The 15,297-nt window shown below is 43.1% G+C and overlaps 1 long non-coding RNA gene across 1 annotated transcript in view; it reads right to left on the bottom strand.

Moving 5' to 3' along the window:
- The window catches only part of LOC112546720 (uncharacterized), a 92,982-nt gene extending 78,085 nt beyond the window's left edge, over positions 1–14,897 (bottom strand). Inside the window, exon 1 of the long non-coding RNA XR_016349657.1 lies at positions 14,858–14,897. This is a non-coding gene — a long non-coding RNA (uncharacterized LOC112546720). The remainder of the gene's footprint in view (positions 1–14,857) is intronic.
- Between the last annotated feature and the right edge of the window lie 400 nt (positions 14,898–15,297).

Below are 15,297 nucleotides of genomic sequence, written 5' to 3'. Positions count from 1 at the left end.
TTTCCGCAAGAAGCACTGATTTCTTACATGAGATCGTCAGTGTTCTTGAGGAAATTCAAGCAGCCAGTGTAGACAGCTGGCAAGTTTTTCCGCAAAAGCGCCTGCTTTTGCGGAAAAACTTGCCAGTCTAGACACAGTCAGAAGGGGACCAAGCAGAATGGATCATTTTACAAATTTAATGAATATTTGTAGATCTGCTTTCAGTATTGACCAAGCTATAGCAGCAACTTTGATCCCTTGTTGCCCTCTCTTAGCCTCTGGGAACCAGAGGCTAGAGACACCATCCCTTCCTGTTCTAATAGCCATTGACAGACCTATATCCTCCACAAATGTATCTAGTTCTTTTTTGAAAATTGTTTTGTATGTCTTCTGTTGTCACTTCAGTGTGACATGCATCCTCATTTTATGTTGCAGCAAAGCATTATCACTTGTCTTAGTGCTCACAAGGGTAGTATTTCAGATAGATCCTAGTGGATCTATAATCAGCGATGGTGGATGTCCCTTAAAAAGTTCAGTGATTTGGTTCAGAAAAATACCCAGCAGCTTCAATACTTAGCCAAACTTCCAACTGAACCGTGTGGAGCTATAAAACTGCATAAGAACAAGCTTTGCACTAATTTCCAGCTTCCTGCTTTTGAGAAGAGTTGAAATACTGGCTCTGAAAAAACAGCCTCGCCATGATATTGAGGGGGAGGTTAAATTTGGCCAAAATGTTGCGTTGCTTCTTATCTAAAATGATCAATCAACAGCAACAGAAGTTGCATTTAGTCTTTCTCTTGGCATAGATAAAAATGTGAAATCTCATTTATATTTGGTTAGTTGCTTGGCACGTTGTCAGAATTAGACAATATATTGGTCAAAAATTGTCTATGGTAGGGCTTCCACTAGTATACACAAATGGATCTGAAATTGTAGTGGTAAATGCAGAAATTTCTTGAGAGAAAATGTTTGTGTAGATTATTTCCATTTCAATGACCATTTCTTCATCTATCCACTGTAACTGTCAATAGCCACCTAATTGCCAGTTAGTGGCAGCTACAACTAATTTTTTGGGACATGGACCTCTAGCCACTGACTAGAGACCAGAAAACTTATGTCACACAGGAACTGAACAGTCATCAAATGCTAAAAGCCTTATGATCATCACTGTGCAGAGCTAGACAACCCAGTGGTAAATAAGTTCTACTAACCCATTATCGGTCTACTAAGTCATTAATTCCCACAAGATGGGTGGCTTTAACAAAAATAGAAGTATATAAGGCCCAGCATTCACATTTTTTCCCTCTGTAAGCCCTAGATTTTATGGACTCTAAATTTCTGTACTATGATTTTTTAATTCTGCCTTGTTTTTTAATGGTGCATTTTAAGGGGCAGAGGAAGAGAAGACAACACACTCATTGGTAGGATTTCTGGCTGCACTTTCATTTCCTCTTTTTTGTTTGTCACTTGGTGCTTCTTTAGCATGAGAAAAAGATATATTATACAGGGAAGGAAAACAAAAGACAGTGTAGCTGCACCTCCTTGTTCCAGCTGAATGTTCTCCTATGCTTCAGCTTCTTCACCTTTTGGTAACAATGAACTCCTGAAAATTTAGAGCACTCTCCCTTTAAGAGGCTCTGCTCTCTGCCCAGCTGTTGACTTGCCTGAAGGTGAGACCTCTGCTTAAATTCATGGCTCCAGCTGTCAAAAGCAAAGAAAAGCAGCTTTTCCTTGGCGGCTCTCTGCTTTGGGTAGAGTTTGACATCTTCCTCAGTCAGCAGAATTTAATCAGCATCAAGTACCCACAGCCTCTCAGCTTCTCCACAGCTCAGCTGTGGGGGGAGGGAAGGGGAATCTTGCTAATAGAAAAAGGGGATAGTCCAAGCACAATAATGTATAAACAGACACAGACACGAACATGATCTAAAGCATGTTGCTGTCTAGAGATAGTCCCCTTATGCCCTTTGATTTAAGAATTGCTGCTACCATTAGCTATGTGGGAACACTCCCATTTGCTTGTGGAGGAAATTTTTTCCTTGCTAAGGTTTTGCCCTGGCTTCATTACACTCTCAGCTTCTCATGAAACAGCTGTAATTTGCAGGTGACAATTACACCAATTGCAAAAGAAAGCTAATGAAATGCACATAGGGGTGTTGTTCCCCACCATAGATGAACAAATGAACTAACTTCAGTAACAGGAATACCTTGTTTGCAATTTACTTAAATATTAGCTGGAAAGATGCTCTTCTTCCATTTATTCTCACCTATATCTCAGTGAATCAAATAATTCAACCTAGTAGACAGAGTTATGGACAACTGTAAAACATTCACATTATACCTCAAACTCCCAGAGCCTTGGGCCCAACAGTTGATGAATTTAATTAAACACAGCCTGTGCTCAAAACAACTTGGAGCACACAAGCTAAGGCTTCTTCCCCACATTCAGCTTCAATTTCCTTCCCTATACAATTGATTTTTCCCTTTCCACATGCAAGCCGAAAAATCTCACAGAGAACTAAGGTAAGAAAGGAGGCAGTGAGTAGTAAGGGAGAGGTTGATTACAGGGTGGCATGATCGTTCCTTTTAGAGGTTTCAGTGCTGTGCTGTATGTAGCTGGTGTGGCTGTTTTCTGTGTACAGTACTCTCCTGTATGGTTTGTAAGGAATCTGCCTGCCTGCTTCCTATGAGACGCTTGAGTTTGAGGAGAAGTTTTAGTTCCAGGTGGCTGTTCTTAGGGAGAGGCGTGTATAACATGCTGTCTTGAGATTTTTTTTCTTGTTTTATTGATTTCCTTTGTGTAAAAATAGATCAGTCTGATTAAAATATCTAATTATTCTTGTGATTAGAAAAACCAAACTCCAGCAATCCCAAATGGCTGGTTCATGTCCCACACCTGTAGCTTGGTTATCCTTTCTGGACTGTTTTGCACAAGAGTTTTTGCGCAAGAGGTCTTGCACAAGAGTGCATCCACACTGCCGTGTGCTTTTTGCAGGAGTGTCCATGGCAGTGTGGACGCGCTCTTGCGCATGAAAGCTCTGATTGCCATTTTAGCCATTGGGGTTTCTTGCACAAGAAACCCCTGTTGCCCGTCCACACTGCCTTCTTGCATAAAAGCTCTTGCGCAAGAGGGCTTATTCCTCCTGGGGAGAGGAATAATTCTTGCACAAGAAAGACCTCTTTTCTGATGCTTTATTGTATATTTACCTGCGCAAGAGCACATATGCAGTGTAGATGCTCTGCAAGTTTTTGCACAAGAACAGCCATTCTTGTGCAAAAAGCCTGCAGTGTAGACTTAGCCAAAGTGTCTACATTTCTGTTGATACATCTTACATCTCCCACCTTTCAGGAGAGTCTCAAACCACTTGGCTTTGGGCTGGCGGTGGTGGTCTCTCTCCATCTCTTCTGTTTAAAGCTATTCCAGTTTGCTTAGTCAATGGCAAAGGGACTTCAGTATCTTACATCAGAGGTGAGTGCCAAACACTGAGCAATTGAGTCTTGCTCTTTTGCTATTCCTTTAAGACAGTGGTGGGCAAAAGGGCTTCCATGGGCTGTATCCAAAGCCTCCTCCACCACTCCCCCCACTCCAAAGGGGCTCCCCCGCCCCCAGACCAAGCATGGGGATGGGATAGCCCTGCTCCTTCTTGTTTAGGCCCTGCCTCTTCCGGGGTGGCCTGGGGCTACTTCAAAAAATTTGGAAATGGTCCCTGGGGAAAAATTATTGCCCACCCATGCTTTAAAGGATATCTCATGTTGGGAGAGAGGTATAAAGCCAAGCCATATATTTCTCCCAGGTGCCCCCCCCCCCCTTTTTAGAATGGGCATTCTATTTATACCTTAGCAAAATTTGATAATTTTCCTCGCTTTTTGCCACTTGGGAAAAAACCAAACAACTACCCCCCCCCCCCCAAAAAAAAACCCAACAACAACAAAACAACAAAACCTTAGATCAGTGTATTTCAATAATGTTACATTCTTAGTTCCCTCCTCAAACCTGTCTATAGTTTCCCACTGTTAAAAGGTATTGTATGGACCCTCTATAACATCTGCAGTCTTCTATCCTCTAATAAAAATATTTCTCATATTCAAATAGCTTTTGGGGACCATCTATCAGGAGAAATTTTTTATATGTTATACATTATATTCCTCCAAGCTGCCTGAATAATTATTAGTTCAATAGCTGACAAAAATAAATGTAAACAGATATTATTTACAGTTATTAGTGAATACATATTTCCATTAAATACCATCCATGCTCGAATAAATTATTCACAAACTTTCTCTTTTGTCAAAGCTATTATCTATGAATAATTATTTTAATTATTCAGATTACCAGAAGGAGTATAAATATATATTTTTTTAAAATAAGAGCTGAGGATCCAAAAATGTTCTGTTGAATGTGGTGTATGCCATGGCAAGTACCGTACATGTGGAATTACAGAATACACAGGAATCTGCCTAGAGAACAAAGCACCCAACTAATTGTGCTACACTGAGGGATAGATGGAGATTACTGATAACTGATTTTATGTCAGAGCTATCTGCAAATTGACAAAAAAAAATTGTTGTTAATAATTTAAGTTGTGCAAAAAATTAATTCAAAATTAAAATGACTTCAACAACTCTGTATGTGTCTAATGCCCTGGCACTTCCTCAGAACTGCCATTGAGCTTGACCCTGAGCATATAAGGAGAACCAGGAAGGTTCATTACTGCAGCTCCTAGGAGTCCTAATCGTGCACCAGGTGTTGTGCTAGGTGCTGTACAATCACAGAACAACATCGAAAACGTTTCTGCCCCAAAGAGCTCTCTCCCTTATACAAACCTGCACAGGATCTGGGCTCAAGCTCACCTTGAGATAACAAAGCCCAAGATGTTTACAGTCTTTTGTGCTTTGTTCAGTGGCAAGCACGCGGTCTCATTTTTATTTTAATTCACAATTTAGCATGTGCACTTTGAATGCAACATAGTCTTTTTCAATCTTTAAAATGTTCATATAGTCTGCTGTAGAGTGTAGAAAAGAGTATTTGAGGCCAGATTGGGGTGAGAGGCCACATGCAGTCTCTGCCCCATTTAACTTGAGCCAACAGCCAGGCCTAACCCTCTTTCGAATTTGAGCACAAGGAGAAGGAAAGACTAGCACTGCTGAGGGAAACAGATGCCCAAAGTTGTGGGGTGAGGGTAGAGCTGAGCTGGCACTGGGAGTCTGCCAGGCTCCCATATTCTGGTATGTGCTCTTTTGGAATGCTAACTGAGTCAGCCAGGATGCCTGTTAGAGCTGCCCCTGGTATAGAGCCATGTCTACCTCATCATAGGGACTAAAGAACATGAGTTATATTGCCCATAACGAGAGGTATACAGAACAGCACATTGATATGTGGAGAAAACTTGTTAGTTTACTTTGTAAGACATTTACATTCTTTTTACTACACGTTAACTAGATCCTTGGCTTCAAAAGAAGAAATCCCACTCGATTTCCTAAAACTTGCAGGCTGTGTCTAGACTGGCCAGTTTTTCCGGGAAAAACTTGCCAGCTGTCTACACTGGCCACTTGAATTTCCACAAAACCACTTACTTCCTACTGTAAAAAATCAGTGCTTCTTGCGGAAATACTATTCTGCTCCCATTCAGGCAAAAGTCCCTTTTGCGCAAATCTTTTGCGCAAAAGGGCCAGTGTAGACAGCTCAGATTTGTTTTCCGCAAAAAAGCCCCAATCACGAAAATGGCGATCGGGGCTTATTTGCGGAAAAGCGCGTCTAGATTGGCACGGACGCTTTTCTGCAAAAAGTGCTTTTGCGGAAAAGCGTCTGTGACAATTTAGACGCTCTGTTCCGAAAATGCTTTTAACGGAAAACTTCTCCGTTAAAAGCATTTCCAGAAAATCATGCCAATCTAGACGCAGCCGCAGTGTAAGGATGAAACAGGATATTTGCATATGTTTGACGCCAATGTCCTTGCTTCATTCTACCTATGTGTAGATGATAGAAGGTAATTTTTTGGACATTTTAGATGTTCAGGAACAAAATGATATTTTTACAATGAAATATATTTAGTGTACCACCTGAGATTTCTTTGTTGCTTAAAAAGAACTGTGAAGCTCTGCACTTGTTTCATTTTCACTAAGCCCATGTCCTGACCCCCAATCACTCCACTAAATCCCTGTCCATATTAATCTTTAACTGCTTAAGAGATGTTGTTTTCAAATTTGGTGTAGAACAAGGCACACCAGACTTACAAAGGAGCAGTGCTCTGCACTCTTTTCAAGGCTATTTCTGAAGTGACTCTACAACAGGGCTACTCAACTTTGGAAGCCCCAGGGGCCACAATGATGCAGCACATGCCAAGAGCTGCAACTTAAGTGTGATTGTATATACATGCAAATATATGCAAATAGCTTCTTTTACACTGACAGGCATGAATACAAAGATTAAGACAAGACTACACAACACACAGGCCCCCCGTTTAAGTCAGTTCTACTGATATTAATAAAATGCAATATGTTCCCAATTTCCACCCATATGACAGCACTTTTAATGAGCAATGACAGTCCAGGTATTTAACTACTAAAACACATATCTACAGAAGACCATTATATTGCCTACTTTTTTTTTTTTTGGCCCCCATCTGCGAGCCGTGTGTTGAGCCCCATGTAAACCCAAAGGGCTACGTCTACACTGGCCCCTTTTCCGGAAGGGGCATGTAAATTTCATAAGTCGTAGTAGGGAAATGCGCGGGGGATTTAAATATCCCCCGCGGCATTTAAATAAAAATGTCCGCCGCTTTTTTCCGGCTTTTAAAAAAGCCGGAAAAGAGCGTCTACACTGGCCCCGATCCTCCGGAAAAAGTGCCCTTTTCTGGAGGATCTTATTCCTACTTTGAATAAGATCCTCCGGAAAAGGGCACTTTTTCCGGAGGATCGGGGCCAGTGTAGACGCTCTTTTCCGGCTTTTTTAAAAGCCGAAAAAAAGCGGCGGACATTTTTATTTAAATGCCGCGGGGGATATTTAAATCCCCCGCGCATTTCCCTACTACGACTCATGAAATTTACATGCCCCTACCGGAAAAGGGGCCAGTGTAGACGTAGCCAAAGTGTACTGAGGTTTGCAAACATATCCATAGTTTAAAAATTATTTGCTGGAGAGCAAGGTGTGCTCCATGAGCCTGATTTTAAATTGTGCTAAGCTAGAAATGTAGAGGCAGGCCCAGAATTTTGTCTCACTCACATCATTACCTTAATATATACACTGATACATTTGTCACTGCAGCAGTTCTCACTGGCCATGTCTTCACTCACTGTTTAAAAAAGAAAAACTTAAAAACTGCATAGTCTTGCAGCACCTCAGAGATTAACAAAACATGTAGATGGTATCATGAGCTTTCGTGGGCATAACCCACTTCTTCAGATGAAAGAGTAGGTTCTTTACTTCAGGGTAACTAATATGCATGAGCTATCTTGACATAAAAACACAGTGAAGACCAGACGCTTCAGTTTTACTGGGAGAGAAACTAGACAAGGTCAGCCCCAGGCAAGGGTAGAGGGATGACCTCACCTAATTTACCTCACAGAAAAATACTAAAATTGCCTGTTCTTCACTGTGGTTTTTGTTACACAATAGTTCATGGTTGTTGGTTACCTTGAGGTAAAAAACACACCCTTTTAACAGGTGAAGGCAAGGGCATAGAAAGACATGCCTTCCTGCAGACATACATCTACACGTACACTCTTGGCAACCCAATTGTATATACATATGCACACAGACCTCTTAAACTCTACAGGGCCATCGCTTTAAAATGCAGCGATATAACCAGCTCTGTTCTGTTTGTCTCCCTTTTCTTCCTTCACACCTGTCCTTTTCTCAAGAGGATGTGCCAGCACTTGTCTTGGCAGGAGCCAGCCCTGTACAGTAAAGCTAAAGAGCTTCCAGTGTGTTTGTGATTCTCACAGACTTTAGCAGCCCTCCGCCCTCCTCCCCCCCTGCTCCAGCACACAAAGGGAAACAAACATGCATTGATACATGCTGGGAAGAGACACAATCACAAGGTCCATCCACACAGATCCTCACACAGCACTTTACAAACATGCATGGTCGGCACTTCTGTAAATTAGAGCCTCGTCACAACCACAATTACATGTGCATCTACCACACAGAGTGAGGAGCATACACACCCAACATTCACATGGAAAAATAACAGAACGTTTTCACTGAGTACAGGCTTGGACTACAGTTTGGCAAGTACACACAGTATTGAAAAGTAGCAAGTGCCATTCTGACAGTCCTGGTGACTGAAACACTTCATTTATGCACAGAGCCAATATTGTGAACACCTCGATACAGCTCTGCCAAGGTGCCTCAGCCTTTTGGTGTGTTCATTTTCATTGTCCACTCAATCTTTGTCCTTACAGACTACTTGCCTGAAGGTGTATCACTGATGGTGATTTTGTGACATGGGCACCTCATCATAGGAATCAGTCACCTTGTGAACATTTATTTTCCACGAAGGCCACCATTCAAATGTCTATAGTGTCTAATCAGTTTTCAGCCACTGCTAAGTGATAACTTCTTCTGGATTATAACCAGTGACAGGGGTGAAAGTAACTTTAAATTTCTAATAGGTACTCTTGTATTGCCTCCGCCTCTGGGGTCATTCAAGGCAGGGGGCTGGGAGAGTGCGATATGGTAGTACCTGTAAGAAATTTAAGTGTTGGGTGGGATGCAGGGCTTTTGGGGCAGGGAGCTGGGGATGTGGGGAATGCAAGAGTCAGAGCAGGGGGCTGGCAAGTGTATGTGGTGGGGGGGGTGCAGGAGTCAGGATTAGGGGATGTGAGGAAGGGCTTAGGACAGATGCTTGGGGCATATGGGGGTACAAGAGTCAGGGTTGGGTGTGTGAGGAGGAGCTCAGTAGAGGGTTGGGATGTGTGTGGAGAAGAGCAGGAATCAGGGCTGGACACATTGGGGAGCTCAGAGCAGATGGTTGGGGTGTGGGGATACAGGAATCGGGGCGAGGGCTGAAGGCTTGGGGGGCCCAGGGCTGGAGGTTGGGGTTTGTGTGTGAGGGTGGAGAAGACAGTGTTCCCTCTACGATGCCCAGCAACACAGCTTCACAGGTGATTAATCAGCCCCACCCCAGTCACTCAGCACTGAGCCTCTGACTAGGCAGTGCTGATTAATCACCTGTGAAGTTGTGTTGCCACTAAGCTTAGAGGAAACACTGAGAGGCACCCTTTAGGGAGGGCAGGGTCATTGAAGCACCTCCTCCCTATTTTTACCAAAGTTGCTTGTGAGAAGAAGCACACGATGGCTGTGTCTAGACTGGCAAGTTTTTCCGCAAAAGCAATTGCTTTTGCGGAAAAATGTGCTAGCTGTCTACACTGGCCGCTTGAATTTCCGCAAGAACACTGACGATCTCATGTAAGAAATCAGTGCTTCTTGCGGAAATACTGTGCTGCTCCCGTTCACGTAAACGTCCTTTTGCACAAAAGCTTTTGCGCAAAAGGGTCCGTGTAGACAGCTCAGATTTATTTTGCGCAAAAAAGCCCCGATTGCAAAAATGGAGATCGGGGCTTTTTTGCACAAAAGCGCGTCTAGATTGGCACGGACACTTTTCCGCAAAAAGTGCTTTTGCGCAAAAGCGTCCGTTCCAATCTATACGCTCTTTTCCACAAATGACTTTAACGGAAAACTTTTCCTTTAAAAGCATTTGCAGAAAATCATGCCAGTCTAGATGTAGCCAGTGTTGGTCACTCACTGCTCAGCCCCCTTTGTGCAAGCTAGCTGTGTGCTAGGGGAACAGCAAGCAACAAACAGCATCAGTAGGAATGGGAGGGCTTCAGTCTCTGCTCTCCCTAAAGGGGATCAGTGGGAGAGCACGCCCTCAGCCACCCCTTTCACCTGCCTGCTGCTTAATATGGCAGCCTGCAAGAGAGGCCCAGGAGCTCTGCTGGAAGCTCACTGCCCCTCCTCCTGCAGCTGAGTGCCCCAGCTGGCTCTTAGCAGTGGAGGGCGGGCTTACTTTCACCTCTGCCAGTGACCTAGATATTAAAGGCTCCTTACACCCTCACCAGTGCCCAAACCTGTCCTGATCTCCAAATAAATGAACAACTAAGTAAACAGGAAGATTTTATTGTCTTCCTGCACGAACATCTACAGAGGCTTTAAGTTCTGCCTCTTATCAGTGCCACTTAGTAAGATAACAGGCCTCATTCACCTCAAGACTTTTAGCCATCACTTGTGGAAATCTTCGTCCATAAGTTAACGTATGAAACGTCTGCCATCCTTCGTCAGTTCATAAACCTTCCAAACTAAGTGTCTACCCTTTCCTGCCTGTGCCTACTGGATTGTTTTTCTCCTGCACAAAAAGGCAAGATAAATCAATTGCGTATCTTATTTTGAAATTGGGAGCCTCTACACAGTGCTTATTTCGAAACAGAGCACTCTTCCTCCCATTTCCCTTACTCCTCATAGGGTGCATCTACACAGCACCCTAAACTCGAAATAAGATACCCAATTTGCATAGTGCAAATTGGGCATCTTATTTTGATTGAATTTCAAATAGCCTATCTACACAGCACCAAATTTTAAAATAATGCACTATTTCGAGACATCCTTTAACCCTCATGGAATGCAGGTTACTAGGATGCTGAAATAGCGCACCTATTATTTCAAAAAATATTTTGAAATAATGGGCGGCTCGTGAAGACTTCTAGTATCCCGAAATAGCCATGCAGTGTAGACGTATCGTATAATGAGGATTACAGGAGGTGGAGTAAGAAGTCCTCCAGCTTGACAGTATTTCAACATTATTTTGAAATAACTGCCTGCTGTGTAGACGTGGACTAAGTTATTTCAAAATAATGTTGCTGTGTAGATGTACCCCAACAGAAATAAGGACTCCCTGATTTGTGTTTGATTCTGGAGCAGCACTGGAGCCTTTATGTAGGCAGGGATCACTCGAGTGCAGCTTGCTCCAGGCATATCTCCACAAAGTGCCCTATTTTAGAGGGGCTGGCATAGAACCAACTAGAAAAGAATCAGTTGTAAACAAGCCCTACAGTATGCTGCCTTGGGACTAGACAAATCCAAGAGGAAAAGTCTCAGAGAATATGTGTGCAACAGCCCCATAAAACTTGCAGAATACGCCCACGGCGTATATGAAAACCACACCATGTACAGTTAATACACATAGATGTGCTGTCAGTCCCCAAAGTATTGCGTGAGAGGGGTTGGGATGTTTTAAGTTTGGAATGGGAACAGTTTGAAGAACAGTAATACACAAGGAGTTGCCTTTCCTTCTTAAGGGGGAAGGGAGGTATTATCTTTTCTACATTAATCACTTGCACCTCCAACCTGTCTGGATCCTATGAAAAGAAACAGCAAAGAAAACACCAGCTGCTGCAGCTTCTACTTCTTCTTTGGCACCCTGCAGCCTCCCCCCTGGACTATGTTTATTTTTACAGTTAGTGAATCAGCCAGAAGCTTGCTCCCTGCAACAAGATCATCTGAGAACAAGCTGTAGTTTGTACGGCTCCTGAAACACTGGATTTGTTTGCTAGTTTATGACCAAAAGCAAAATACATAGCTGAGAAAAGTGAGAGAAATCTTCTGTCACCCAGAAAGACTGCACTTTCATTTAACTCCAGCCACAGAGAGGGGTTTCCCCAGCGTGCTCCAAGAAAGCATTTCAGTTTTTCGCTAGATAAGAAATTGTTAGTCCCCATTTAGGCTGTGGCTACACGATGACTTTTGCCGCAAGAGCCTATGCAAATGAAGCACGGATTAGCATTTTCCCCGCGCTTCATTTGCATACTCTCTTTCAGTCCGTTTTTGCAAAAAAACCGGCAGAGTGGCTGTGGCCGTTTTGCACAAAAAAAAAAAAAACTTTTTCTGCACGATCCTTATGCCTGTCCCGGAGAGGCATAAGGATCTTGCAGAAAAGGGTTTTTTTGTGACAAACGGCCTGTTTTTGCGCAAAAATCCCTAGCACAAAAATGGACTGAAAGAAAGTATGCAAATGAAGTGTGGGAAAATGCTAATTCATGCTTCATTTGCATAGGCTCTTGTAGTGTAGACAAAGCCTTATATTGTAAGCTCTTTGAACAGGAGCTATCTGTTACATATGTTTGCAAGCACCTATCACAATGGGACTTCAATCCTTAGTGGTGTTTCTAGGGGATATTGGCATAGAAATGATAATAATAATTTCAGAGGGGTAGCCAAGTTAGTCTGTAACAGGAAAAACTTAAAAAATAATGAAAAGTCTAGTAGCACCTTAAAGACTATCAAAACATGTACATGGGTATCATGAGCTTTTGTGGGCACAGCCCACTTCTTCAGATGATGGTAGTATTAGAAGTCCAGATCCAAGAATAAATAAGGGTAATAATGTTTAGTCAGTCGCAAGCATCTGTACCCTTCTCCACCAGTGAGCCACAATGCTTCCTAATCCAATGGAAGCACTGTTCTCTTTTTAAGGGAAAAAACGGGATTCACTTGCCTTGCTCATTGTCATTCCTCCACACTTCTCTTCTGGCAGCCATTCTGCACCTCCCACCGCAGGAGGCGAGTATCTTTTTCTGGGATAAGGGCATTAAAGTCTTACTTAGCCACAGAATAGTGGTAGAGATGTAGCCGTGTTAGTCTGGGGTAGCTGAAGCAAAATGCAGGACAATGTAGCACTTTAAAGACTAACAAGATGGTTTATTAGATGATGAGCTTTCGTGGGCCAGACCCACTTCCTCAGATCAAATAATGGAAGAAAACAGTCACAACCCTATATACCAAAGGATACAATTTAAAAAAAAGAACACACATGTTCTTTTTTTTAAATTGTATCCTTTGGTATATAGGGTTGTGACTGTTTTCTTCCATTATTTGATCTGAGGAAGTGGGTCTGGCCCACGAAAGCTCATCATCTAATAAACCATCTTGTTAGTCTTTAAAGTGCTACATTGTCCTGCATTTTACTTAGCCACATTTCTTCAATGTGATATTTCTCCAACATGGCTACACCAATTGACTCTACATACTTGACCAAGGAAAATTAGTGACAAGCATTCCATTGTGCTCCATCAAAGAACACCTGTCCAGAAGAGTTTCTCTTCTAGTGAAAAGGGATTTCTCATTTCCTCTTTCTCTTTCCCAGTAAAAAGCATTGCAAAGTCTTTGTAATCTGAGCTGAGATTCCCCCATGCACTTCACCCAAAACACACTGTTTTAGGTAAAATATAAAACAGATTTATTAACTAAGGAAAGGTAGATTTTAAGTTCTTATTTGTAGCAGGCACAAGATCAAAATTGTTTACTTAAAAAATAAAAATAAATTCAGAATCTAAATTCTACAAGCTAAACAGGATTTGAGTTAAGCGATGTCTCTATTTGACAGACGGTACAAGTAGGTTACAGTCATTCAATACACAGACTGGAATCACCTTCTAGATATACAAGGCATACTTTGTACAAAACATCTAATACTCATGTGAGAGTGGTAAATATGCGGGTTCCAAGGTGCTTATTTTGAGGTACAGCATGTCACACTGCATTTGAGTCCAGTTCACTCCAAGAAATCACATTGCAGGAGGCCCTGCCATGCAGCTGAAATCACACCATTGTGGCATGCACCAAGACTGATGTTGTCTCTGTTGTTTCCTGTCCTGACAGCCTAAACCTGATATGTTGTCAGACACAATGAGAGACTCATGATGATGAGTCACCACTGTCTAATGTGCTTTTTCTCACTGAATCTTTGTGAGAGCTGATGCTCTTGCACCCTCTGCTAAAATGGCTTAATTTGCCTCATTCCTTGCAATGCTCTCACAGTGTGGGATACCTCTTCTTTACCTACTCCTGCTGTCTCCCACAGTAAATGCATCTCACCATGGGTATGGAACCCTCGCCACCTGCTCTCCTTTGCTGTTGTCTCCCAGCATGTCCTCTTGGGAGTGTTGTACCACCTAGGGCTTTCATGTCTAAACATTGTCTAAAATGTCACATCACCATCTCAGAGCAGCCACACCTGAGGGTGGTGATCCCAATTACCACAGATTATTTCATCCTGAATTAGGAAGCCTGTTAAGTCCCCAAAATTGCATGTAGCAGTCAGTGTTTTTAAGGTAGTAATATAAGGGGCCTCTCCCCTCACTTTCTGGTCTCTAGAGAAAAACCTGTGGTGTTCCATAATTTCATTCTGCTTTGGCTCCTAGGACTGGACTACTGTGAGGCTTGGGGCAGGAGTGAGTTTCACAGTGCTGCAGACTTCTCTGCCTTGTTCCCCAATGTGGTCAAATATCAATGTTACTTTCCTGCTGTGTAATCCAGCATGGCTAGCAGTGTCCCCTGTAAGATGAGCGGTTGGGTGGCCACTCAGGAGAGATTCAAATGCCACCCCAACTGATTAGCAGAGCTCCAGTTTTCTCTCCAAGCTGCATGGCAGCATAACCTCACAGCTGCTTAATGAGCCCCACCCAGCCAGGGCTGGGAAAGACTGGCTGCTCTGTCTTCAGCAGGGAGCAGCTGCTATCACTGAGGGAGAAGTGCTCCTCCTCCAGTTAGGCAGTTCCATGCAAAAGGTCTGGCTGGGCAGAGCTCATTAAGCAACTGCTGGGCTGTGCTGCCATGCAGCTTAGAGGGAAAACTGCAGCATTCCCACAGACAGCAGCATGTGCTTCCATTAGTGGTGCACATCTGCACATGCCTTGGTTCACATAACATTTATGCTATACATAGATGGAAAAAATTGAAGGGAACATTGATGGCCAGGCCTGTGAATAGCTTAAACTCCTCTTTCCACTGGGTCCATCGATGGGCTAAGTTTATCTCTGCAAAATCTAGGGCTCCAGGGGCCTTTATATCGAGTTCCAAGTGGAAGGAGTGGCACGTTATCAATACCTGAGCTCTACCCTGTCCAGGTGGCTGAGTTGCTTCCTTCCCAGTCCCACATTCCCTGGCGTTTGTTTTCTGTCAATAACAGTTCCTCCAGGAAAATGGGCCTTCTGATTCCAGTTCCATTGATTATGACACACCAGCTGGGGCCTCTTACACTCCAGGGGTAGAACATGGGCTTCTCAGGCCCCAGAGCCAGGACTTCTCTGACTTTACCAACTTGAAATGTTGGGAGGTATGTTATTTAGTCAGAATACTGTAGTCAGCTTCAAGTCTCTGATGGGAAAGCCTCCATCAGGAAAGCCCAGGAGCTGTCAACACGCACTACCACTGTGGCCGACTGAGCGATGAGGCAATAAAGAGAAGAAATTGCTCCAGTGGAAGATGCTGAATTTGCTGGAGGTTTTTACATCCCGCACATGGATAAAACATGGTGCAGTTGTCCC

The sequence above is a fragment of the Pelodiscus sinensis genome, chromosome 5, assembly GCF_052426305.1.
Source record: "Pelodiscus sinensis isolate ZL-2025 chromosome 5, ASM5242630v1, whole genome shotgun sequence".
Lineage (NCBI taxonomy): Eukaryota > Metazoa > Chordata > Testudines > Trionychidae > Pelodiscus > Pelodiscus sinensis.
The sequence above is the reverse complement of the archived record's forward strand: the minus strand, read 5'-3'. Positions and strand labels throughout refer to the sequence as shown.